The sequence below is a fragment of the Abramis brama genome (assembly GCF_963993115.1).
Source record: "Abramis brama genome assembly, chromosome: 12".
Lineage (NCBI taxonomy): Eukaryota > Metazoa > Chordata > Actinopteri > Cypriniformes > Leuciscidae > Abramis > Abramis brama.
The window spans coordinates 41,219,657-41,232,224 of NC_139974.1; positions in this window are offsets into that span (position 1 = coordinate 41,219,657).

Here is a 12,568-nt window from a genome sequence, read left to right on the forward strand (position 1 = left end):
GACCTTCGTTCATCTTCGGAACACAAATTAAGATATTTTTGATGAAATCTGAGTGCTGGATCACTTCTCCATAGGCTGCTAGGTGGCCGAAACTTGCTGGCCCAGAAAAGTTATTAAAGAGATCGTTAATATAGTCCAAGTGACTACAGTGGCTCAATCTTAAGTATATCAAGCGACGAGAATACTTTTTGTGCGCAAAAACAAACAAAAATAACGACTTTATTCCACTATTCATTTCCTTCTCTCTGGACCTCTAGTTGGTTCACGTAGTGTTTTTGCGCAGCGCGTCTGTGTTACACATCACCACGTAGGCTCACTATTGGCCGACGCTGGTCATGTGTGTGATGCGTGATGACGTATATAAATACAAGAACAGTGTTAAAATGAAAACCAGAGGCTACGCAACACAATGCACACATCTAACAAATTCAATTCAGCTGTATTGAAATCAAATGGTTTTGTATAGCACTGCTACAAGAAACAAATGTTAATCACAATCTGAATAAAATATGTTCAAGTCTATCTCCATGGCTGTGGCTCGCTGAGTGGTTGGTGTGTGGAGTTACAATTTTACCTCCTGTTTTATTAAACCAGACTGAACATCATGAACATGGGAAGATGATAGAACAACTGAAACATTTCTTACAGCTCATTGTTGTTTCCGTTGTTGTCCAGCTTGTTACCAATACGAATCTGAGCTCCTCTAAGGCGGTCTTTGCAACAGTCTCCACGATTAGTGATGGTAACTTTGCTTACACTGTAGACATTTCCAAGGTCGACTCTCCACCATGGATTAAACTCAGTTTTAGTGAAAGTGCAGGATTCCTTCTTGTAATCTGAGTCTCTGTTTCCATCTATTGCATGTTGAGCATCTCCCTGTGGGTGGCCTAAGGAGGACTGCACAGCCATGCCATTAAGAGCAAGATTCCCTGTTCAAGATGATAGGAAATCAACAAAAAAAAAAAAGGATAAGAGAGGTTCAAAGCATTACAAATAAATATAAATAAATAAAACACATTTTTAATTACCATATTTCAGGGTATAATTTTAATAAATCAATCTGATCAAAATGTAACGATACACAATGGTTAGAGATTTTAAAATCAGGCATTTTTACTTGTATTATTCTAAACGTACCTTTGGAATCAGCGGCGCGCATCCCAGTAAAAAGTGTTAGAAACAAAACCACACGCATGTCCATCCTGATATAAGACATAACAACACATCTCATATCAGCATATGAAGGAATCATTTTCAATTTCTCATCCTCATTTAAACAAAGAAACATATATATTGCTATTGTAATGATAAAATGATATAGAAGAACCCCATGGGCCCTATTTTAACGATCTGAAATGCAAGTATCAAGCGTGAAACGCAAGTAACTTTGTGGGCGGGTCTCAGGGGCTGTTGCTATTACACCGGCGGGATAAAGGACTCTTGCGTCCTACGCAAATCTAAAATGTGTTGGTCTGAAGTAGCTTCATTATTCATAGGTGTGGTTTGGGCGTAACGTGAAATAAACCAATCAGAGCGACATCTCACATTCCCTTTAAGAGCAGGCGCGCTTGTTCCATGGCGGATTGCTATTATAACGGCGGATTTGCCAGACGCACGCCAGGAGCGGTTCACAGCTGAGGAGACCGACGTTCTCGTCAGGGCCGTAAAACACAGAGAAGTGACATTGTATGGGGATACAAATTAGCGTCGGTTAAACGGGCGTATAATAATTTGGGTAAATGTGTAAGCTAGATTTATGCCTATTTTTTCACATCTTCATGGACACTACAATGATTTCCCTCGTGTGGAATATTTTTCCTTGTAATTATGCATGGTTTGCAGAAATGTGAACTGCTGCGTCTATGTGTAGATGAGAGAAGCAAAGTGTATGCGCGTTGTGGAAACGCTACATTATGGCCAAGCATGCGCCCTTAAAATAGCATCTGAACACGCCACTGAATTTAGACTAGGTTTTTCCTGGTCAGTGGCTGAATTGTTTTCTGAAACTGCAAAATAGCACCAGGGAACGTTTGCGCCGGAACACGCCTCCTCTTTTCACTGAACCGCCCCGGGAGCGCAAGTTCATTCCCTCATTTACCGACGTGCGTCTCTGGAGGGAAAAGTTTGCTGTGCGTCGGGTGCAAAATAGGAATGATACATGCGTCGGTGTACAAAGTCAATTGCGCTGGGTGCAAGATAGGGCGCAAGACAGGGCTCTATGTCTTAAAGTCAGTATAATGTGACTAACCTGCTTCGTTCTTTGGATTTTAAATGCCTTTGCTGAGTTTGCTCTATTTTTATTTTATTTCATCTTCTACGCCCATGATATCAAGACAATTTGGTAAAACTTTACACTGTTATTATAGTTAACTAAAACTTTATTTTCTTTCTTTTGCAACTGTATTGTTATTTTGTTGTGCTTAAATCATCGCTGTATAATAATTAACTTCCTCCTTTCAGATTCCTTAGATTCGTTTTCAGATAGTGGTTCCGATTAAACGTACCGGTTTTCATTTCGATAGATCAAAGTTCGGCCGAGATACAGCCTCTGAAACAATTTTGGGTCGACCTCGTTAAGTACACTTTTGTGTCACACAGTCATTTCTGTGCGGCTCGGTCCAAATATCATTTTATCAGATTTTGGACAAAATTTGAAGGAGTGGTGAAAAAACAGAATACTGTACTTTTCAAAATTCTTGAAAAGAGTCTTGATGTAAGATGTTTAATGTGATCAGCATCAGATGTATTACGTTTTATTTTTCTAGATCAAATGGTTCAAAAATTACAATCATTTGAATGTAACATTTTTTTACTTTTCTTTACCATCACTACAAGTGTGCCATATTTTATAATTTTCCTACTTACGGTTCATATGGCTGCCATTGACTCCCATTAGGGGAAAATAATAATATGAAAACTAATGGATTCCAATTATAATGTTTTCCCGGTGTAGAGAGTGCATAAACCTTCAACTCACCTGGAATTCGTCAATGGATCAACCTCACAGAAGACCTTCACAATTCAGCAGTTATCTGCTTTTAAACACAATAATACATTTTTATATAAACAACAAATAGCAATATTAATATATTTTTATAAACAATTGCTATACTTATTTTTTATCCAATATATAATTCATATGAGTTATATTATGCCCTATCAAAACATTTCAAACCAAAAATGTCCTATTAAACATAGATATAAATATTAATACGAACCAGCAGTCTGAAGATGGTCTAGATGAATAATATTGTACTCAGAAATGATGCTCTATTTATTGTTGAATTAAGGCCCTCCCAACCAAATAAGTCTGATCTGATATCTGTAAAATAAACATCAACTGGACCATTACTGTCAGGGTTATGTTTGTTTTTGATCTGTTTCCCTGTTCTGCGGTGCGTTTCTGTACGTCGCTAACTCAGTTCGCTGGATTTGATTGTTGACGATATGGCATGATCTTGGTTTGTTTGGTTCTTCGACTCATCCTGGACTTGCTGTCATAGCAACATGTGCATAAGCTTAAACCTGCTAACGAGCAGCTTATTTCATGTCAACAAGATTAGATTACAGCTTTATAAGTGGAGCTGGTGTGGGAAGTCCTTTAGCGCAGCGCGATAGTACATTTTGATAGATATTGTTTTTCTTGTGACTCGTGAGGGTCTCATTTACATAATTAATTTGTTTGAACAACACATTAAATGTTCGACTCGTCGGAACGGCACGAACTGTGCATTGGTGAAACTTGGTGAAAAGTGTTTTCTGTCGTGCCATTCGCAGAGTTTACCTGGTGCTGAAGCTGATTTTAGGGGTATTTCCAAGCCACTTAAGACCCAAGGTTGTAAAGCAGATTTTGTAGTTGGGAGTTGGAATAACATGAATAATTTTTTGTTGACAGTTGAAACTGTGCAGTCGATTTCCCAGCATGCTCCGCATGGGATTGTATTGAGATGCTAAACTGAAAACATCCTCCATTACATTATGATCTTACAATGCAAATTAACTGACAAAACACTTTGTTAGTGTGAATTTTTTTCAACATGTACATATTAACAGGATTTGAGTTAAATTCAGGTACAGTTCAGTACCATTTACTGATCAATGTAATAATTGTTATTGTAAGGCCCGCTATATTGGTCCAATCTGCCGGTTCGCCAATACACGGGGAAGGTTATCACGTGTTCTGTCCTCACTCATGCAAAGTATTGGTTGGTTAAATTTGTAATACATTAATCATATGTATTCACTCGTTAATTCATCTGACTCCATAAATGAAAGGTTTTAATAATATCTGTGCCTCACTAAAAGTGAGCGAATGTTTGACTATTCCTTTTAACCATTAAATGAACAATGTCAAGATCAGTTAGAATAATCACACGTAAGGATTTATTATGTCAGGTAAATGTATCATGCCAATTTCATAATCAATTCAAAGATAATCGATACAAAACATCAAATGCTCTGGAATAGAGAGAAGATGCAAACCCAACTTTAAGAAATACGTCTGAAGTACAGAGAAGGCCCCGATCTCCCTGCTGCATCTCATTAAATAGCCAGACCTCTTTCACATGTAAACATGTGCTAGCAAAAGAAATTTGCATTCAGAGGTAGCACCTCTGGGTGTAGGGAGACCATTTGTCTAGAGGCCAACCCCTCCTTGTATGCTAGTTATCCATAAACCTTCAAAAACCTTATTACCTTGTGTTCTACTTATTCTGAAATGAGACATTTGTACCAGTCGCACTGTGACATTTTAAATGATACCAAACATGAAAATACTCTGTGATAATCATTCACATTAAACTATAAATTTTCTTGGGAGAAACCAGGTGATCATCTGAACATGAGAGAGAGGGGGTGAGGGGAGAGGGAAAGAGATGTAGATTAGGATGACTCAGAGGTGAGACTTTCGTCTCGGTAGTGCACGAGGGCCAGTTCAAATGGTAATCTCCAGAGAGGTCCTTTTGTCCTCTCAGGGTCTGGTCAACCCAGAAACAGACTGTCTGGAATTTCCTAATTTATCAATTCTTACATTATGCTAACATTTCAATTTTAAAATAATAATATCATTATTTATGTTCTTATATCACAACACTTTTCCTGTCATACAAGGAACAATTTTTCAAATATTGTGTAGTTTTGTCATGTCGGTAAGAAAAGGATGTGTGCTCAATGTAAACAGTACTCTTTTATTTGTGCAGTTCTGGTTGTGTCTGCTTTCTCATTCAATAATGAAGAAATGTAGCGCTCAGTAAACACAACATCAGCACAATGTAAGCCTTGCAAGTCTTTGGACATGCAATTCAATCCTCCTTCAAAAAAGATCTTCAGTAACGGAAGATATAATTGATTTTGAAAAGGCTGTTTTTAGGTTTGCCTGGAAGATCGTCTCCACTGCACAATGTGCATTTTACCCGGAGAGCAAGCGTTCTCTGCCCAAAGGACACCGGGAGTGGGACGCCCTTTACTTGTTCTTCAGTTATTCTTATTTCAAGGGCTAACCACTGGTTTTCTGGAAGTTCATAAAAACTTGTTCATCATAGTTATTTGCACTGTTATTATCTTTGTTTTCTTTGTTTTGGCACTCGGCAGTACCATGTATGGTGATATTTTCTTTCTGTTTCTAAACACATGGTATGAATAATCTCAATGTGGTTAGTTATAACATAAATGGTATTAATCATCCCATCAAAAGGAAAAAAAATTTGTCCCAATTGAAAAAACTAAATTGTTCAATTGCTTTACTTCAAGAAACCCATCTTGATGATAAAGAGCACCAAAAACTACGGAGGGAATGGGTAGGACAGGTTTTTAGTTCAGCGTGTAAAGAGGGAAAAAAACGAGGGGTTGCCATATTAGTGCATAAAGCTCTGGGCCTCACGGTGGAGAAAACGCATGCGGACAGAGCAGGTCGGTACATTTTGATTGTTGGAACAATAGGAGAAATAAAAATATCCATTTTAAATTTGTATGCCCCAAACGAAGACGACACTGCTTTTTTCAAAGATATTTCAGTTGTCCTAACCTCACTAATTGAGGGGTTGCTCATATTGGGTGAGGATTTCAACTGCGTGTTGAACCAGCAATTAGATTAACAACCTTCTGAGTTTGGTCCAGCACCAAGAAAAACAGGGGTACTGCGGAGTATGATGGAAGAGATAGGTTTAGTAGATGTGTGGCGCCAAAAACATCCTAAAGAACGAGATTACACATTTTTCTCTAAAGTTCATAGTAGCTACTCCAGAATAGATATGTTATGTATGTTTAAAAGAGATGTTTACAAAGCGACCAGCTGCCGTATTGAACCAATAACAATCTCCGATCATGCTCCATTAGTCCTTTCGTTGGTTCTGGATAAAAGTAGCAGTTTAAAACAGTGGCGGTTAAATGTTTCCCTCCTTAATAATTTGAGTGTCGTACAAAAGATTAAGCAAGAATGGAAAGATTATTTAGATCATAATGATAATGGAGAGGTCTCGACCTCTACGTTATGGGAGGCAGCAAAAGTGGTTATAAGGGGAAAATTGATTGCATTATCATCTAAAATTAAGAAAAAAAAGGATTAACGAACAACAAAAATTGGAAAAAAATATTTTAGATTTAGAAAAGGAGCATAAGGAGACTAGTCAAGATAATACTCTTCAAGCTTTAAAGAAGTGTAGACAAGAGCTTAATGACCTGTTAACATATAAAGCAGAGGGGGCCCTACGATTTGCCAATCAACGATATTATGAATCGGGAAATCGAGCTAGTCGTTTACTAGCTTTTCAATTACACAAAACACAGGCTAGTCGTACAGTAGCAAAAATTCAACACCCAAACTCCAAAAAAGTCATATCTCATCCTAAAGACATTGCCAATGCATTCTCCACTTACTATGAAGCATTGTATGACTCACCGGAAGCCACTGACAAGGCAATTAAGATTGAAAGATTTATGGAAAATATTAATCTACCTTCATTAACTGACACCCAATCGGAAGCATTAGTAAAACCAATTTCAATAAAAGAAATTGAAGGTGCCATTAAGAATTTAAAAAATAATAAGTCCCCAGGGGTGGACGGCTATCCAGGTGAGTTTTATAAATGTTTCAAAGATGAAATTATCCCTTTATTACAAAGAACCTTTAACTATGCTCTCATTCAAAATTATCCACCTAAATCCTGGTCTCAAGCAACAATATCCGTAATTCACAAAGAAGGTAAAAGACCCAACAAATTGTTCCTCATATAGACCAATAAGTCTGTTATGCTGTGACATGAAAATTTTAACATCTATATTGGCCAAAAGATTACAGGAGTGTATAAAACATGTAATTGGTATTGACCAAACCGGTTTTATACCAGGTCGCTTGGGAATTAATAACATTAGGAGAACATTAAACACAATGACAGTAGCTAGGAAAAAAAAAGACCCATCAATGCTTCTCAGCCTTGATGCTGATTAAGCATTCGATAGGGTGGACTGGTTGTTCTTAGAGTATACTTTAAAGAAATTGGGTTTTCATTCTAAATTTGTCAATTGGATTAGGGTGATGTATTTGAATCCTACCTCCAAAGTTAAGGTAAATGGCTATATTTCTGACGAATTTGTGCTTAAAAGAGGAACCAGACAGGGTTGTCCCCTCAGCCCCCTGCTGTTCGCAATTAGTATAGAACCATTGGCAGAGTTGATTAGGGACGATCATAGAATACAAGGAATAACTGTCGGAGACACAGAGTTCAAACTGTCATTGTATGCCGATGACGTTATTCTATATATTTCTAACCCGTTGACTTCTGTTCCTGCATTGTTAGAATGCCTGAGAGAATTTGGACTAGTTTCGGGTTATAAGGTCAATGAGACCAAGTCACAAGCTTTGTGGTTGATAGGGGACAAACCAAATGAATTAGACAAAATAGCTTCATTTAATTGGCCCACTCAGGGCTTCAGATATTTGGGTGTGGTTATTACGCCTCATGCCTCCCAATTGTATAACGAGAATTATAGTAAACTAATGTCCAAAATCAAAACAGATGTGGGACGTTGGGATATTCTCCCCCTGTCTTTAATAGGCAGAATAGAAGCTGTAAAGATGAACATTCTTCCTCATCTTTTGTATCTTTTCCAGGCCTTGCCTATATGGATGCCTCCATCTGTGTTTAAAAATCTGGATTAGATGATTTCTACATTTGTGTGGCAGGGGAAAAGACCTAGGATCCGGAAGAGGTTATTGTGTAGCTGGGAACTGGTGGCTTGAGTCTACCCAATTTCAAGCTGTATTATTGGGCTGCACAGTTACGAGCAGTAGTGGAATGGATGATTCAGGATGTGGATACAAATTGGCTATGGTTGGAGAATTTCTCGAGCCCATCGGTTCCCTTGGAGACGGCACTATTTTTGGAACAAAAGAAATGGAGAGAACTTAAAATACAAAATGAATGGATCGCATGTACTCATCGTATATGGTCAATGTTGAGGAAGAGACTGGGTATCCCTTTAACAACTTCACGTGCACTCCAAATTGCCAAATTGAGTGACTTCCCTCCAAGTAAAACGGATCCTGTTTTTTTAAATTGGGCAGGGGGGGGACTGATAACTGCACACCAAATGTTTGATGGGGAAATCCTAAAATCCTTCAAACAATTACAGGACAAACATGGACTATACTCCAAAGATTTCTTCCGATTTTTGCAGATACGGGACTATATAAGGTCGAGTAGGGAATGGGAATCCTTGAAAAGATTGCCTACCTCAATAGAATCCTATTTGATCAAAAATATCACTGAAAAAAATAAGAAAAAAATGGTTTCGAATTTGTATAATTTCCTACAGTCACAATTGTTAGATAATTCTTTTGACATAAAAGGCAAATGGGAATTAGAAGCAAATATTATTATTGAGGATGAAGAATGGATTAAGGCTTGTGAAATTATTCACAAAACCACAAATAGTCCCGTGTGGAAAGAATTCGGTTGGAAAGTCAAGTTGCAATTTATTCCCAAGTTGCAACAATCTATAGAGATATTCTCAATGTTACTCAGAAAACGGGTTATAAGTTTATTTCGTTTGAAGTACTTGTACTAAATGTTACGCTCTTAGATGTTAGAAAAAAATCCATATTATCTTTAGCCTTGGCTACCGTATATAGACCGCCTGGGCCTTACGCTAATTTCCTAAAAGAGTTTGCAGATTTTCTCTCAGATCTATTGGTCAATGTAGATAAAGCATTAATTGTTGGAGATTTTAACATACACGTAGATAATTCAAATGATGCGTTAGGGGCTGCGTTTATAGATTTATTAAATTCCTTTGGGGTCAAGCAAAACGTCACCGGACCAACTCATCGTCTTAATCACACACTCGATTTAATTATATCATATGGAACCGATCCACCCGATATAGATATCATTCCACAAAGTGATGATGTCACTGACCATAACTTGCATATTACATACTGCTGTAATATGTCATGCGGCGCCGCGTTATCGACCAGGCAGAACAATCCTTCCATCCACCATAGATAATTTCTCAAATTGCTTATCTAATCTGTCTCAGCTGCTGCCTGAACCCAAACAAACAGATGAACTAGAAGAACTAACTAGCACTATGAGCACCATTCTCTCTAGAACATTGGATGTTGTTGCACCCATTAAATTAAAAAAGGTCAGAGAGAAAATTAAAGCACCATGGTACAATAATACTACGCATGTTCTAAAGAGAGAAACCCGTAATTTAGAGCGTAAATGGAAACAAACTAATTTAGAGGTCTTTAGAATCGCGTGGAAAGACAGTATGTCACGTTATAAAAAGGCCCTAAAAGCGGCCAGGGCTGAGCACCTCCGCAAACTAATAGAAAATAACCAAAACAATCCTAGGTTTTTATTTAACACCGTGGCTAGACTAACAAATAAACAGACGTCACCCGAACAAAATATCCCGTTACAGTTTAGTAGTAATGATTTCATGAACTTCTTCACTGAGAAAATAGCAAACATCAGAACCACAATTGTAAACGTTCAGTCCTCAATCGTGCCTTATAATTCAACCTCAATTATCACCCCGCAAGAACAATTACAGTGCTTTACAACTATAGAACAAAAAGAGTTAAATAAACTTATCACTTCATCTAAAACAACAACATGTTTATTAGATCCTATACCAACTAAACTACTGAAAGAAGTGTTACCTATAGTGGAAGAGCCTCTCCTCAATATTATTAACTCATCTTTATCTTTAGGTCATGTTCCAAGAACATTTAAACTGGCAGTTATAAAACCTCTCATTAAGAAACCACAATTAGATCATAATAATCTAGCAAATTATAGACCCATTTCAAATCTTCCATTTATGTCTAAAATACTAGAAAAAGTTGTGTCCGCTCAACTGGGCTCTTTCTTGCAAGAAAATGATATCTATGAAAAGTTTCAGTCAGGATTCAGGCCGCATCATAGCACTGAAACTGCGCTCGTTAAAATCACAAATGATTTACTTTTAGCTTCTGACCAAGGCTGTATCTCAATACTAGTTTTACTTGATCTAAGTGCTGCGTTTCATACTATAGATCACACAATACTCTTAGATCGACTACAAAATTATACTGGTGTTCGAGGACAAGCATTAAGCTGGTTTAGATCATACTTATCAGACCGCTACCATTTTGTCTATTTAAATGGAGAAAAATCGATCATAACTCCAGTAAACTATGGAGTGCCGCAGGGATCTGTGTTAGGCCCTCTATTATTCTCAATATATATGATGCCACTTGAAAATATTATAAGGAAACATGGAATTAGTTTACATTGTTATGCTGATGACACTCAAATATATATTTCATCACGGCCGGATGAAAACGCTAAATTATCCAAATTGACAGAGTGTGTTAAAGATATAAAAGATTGGATGACGTGTAATTTTCTTTTATTAAATCCAGACAAGACAGAGGTAATACTTATCGGTTCAAAAAACCGCCCACAGAACCTCTCACAATACAACTTTGACATCGTAGGATGTCCTGTTACTTTATCCTCTACAGTAAAAGACCTGGGTGTTATACTCGATTGTAGCCTGTCTTTTGAAAATCATATTTCGTATGTTACAAAAACAGCCTTTTTCCACCTTAGAAACATTGCTAAGCTACGTAATATGCTATCAGTTTCTGATGCAGAAAAGTTAGTTCATGCATTCATGACCTCGAGACTAGATTACTGTAATGCTTTATTAGCCGGTTGTCCTGCATCCTCAATAAACAAGCTACAGTTAGTTCAAAATGCAGCTGCTAGAGTTCTTACTAGATCAAGAAAATATGATCATATAACACCGATTTTATCATCACTACATTGGCTACCTATAAAGTTCCGTATTAATTATAAGGTATTGCTACTGACTTATAAAGCCCTAAACGGCTTAGCTCCAGTCTATTTAACGGATCTTCTATCGCCCTATAATCCATCGCGCTCTTTAAGATCAATAAATTCGAGGCTTTTGGTCATACCTAGGATATCCAGATCAACCAAAGGAGGGAGAGCATTTTCACATTTGGCTCCGAAACTCTGGAATAGTCTTCCTGATACTGTTCGTTGCTCGGACTCGCTCTCCCAGTTTAAAACTAGATTAAAGACGCATCTTTTCGGCCAGGCATTCATATAATATTGTTAATCTTACAGTTCAAACTACAATCCGGCCTCTAGTTCATAAATGCCAGAGGAGAACTGGCCCCCGACTGAGCCTGGGTTCTCCCAAGGTTTTTTTTCTCCATTAGGTCACCTGATGGAGTTTTAGGACACCATTAGGTCACTTGATGGAGTTTTTTCGGTTCCTTGCCACTGTTGCCTTTGGCTTGCTCAGTTGGGGATATTTTGGGGATATTTAATTTTTATTCTATCAATCAATAAATTCCACTAGAAACAAACCTTGTTGTATTATTTTATTTTAATTTAATACTGTGAAGCTGCTTTGATACAATCTGTATTGTGAAAAGCGCTATACAATATACTTGATTTGATTTGATTTGATTTGAAAGTCGTGATGAGATTGTTTAGGACTCCCTCAATTATATTCAGTTTTGACAAAAGTAAATCAAATTTGTGTTGGAGAAATTGTAACCAAATTGGAGATCATACTCATATTTTTTGGGATTGCCCCATCTTGAAACCCTTTTGGCGGGGAGTTACGCGAGAAATTCAAGTCATGTTAAAATGTAACCTGTCACTAGAATTTGTTCACTGCGTAATAGGAGTAGCCCCAAGAGAGGGTCTTAATAAACAGTACACTAAATTGATTCAGATATAACTCTTAGTGGCAAGAAAAATGATTACTAAGTCCTGGCTCAAGGTCCAACCCCCTAAACTTGAACAATGGCAGAAGGGATTGAAGGAGATATACTGTATGGAGAAAATCACGGCCCAACTTCACTTGAAAGTTGATCAGTTTAAGGAGCTTTGGGATCCGGTTATTCATTATTTTGGCTGGACAATAAAATGTGATTGAAGGGAGATTTTCTTGCTTATTTCGCTTGCATTTTTATTTTTATTTATTTATTCTAATTTTATTTTTCTTCCTTTAAATGTAATAAAATGTAGTTAAAAATACT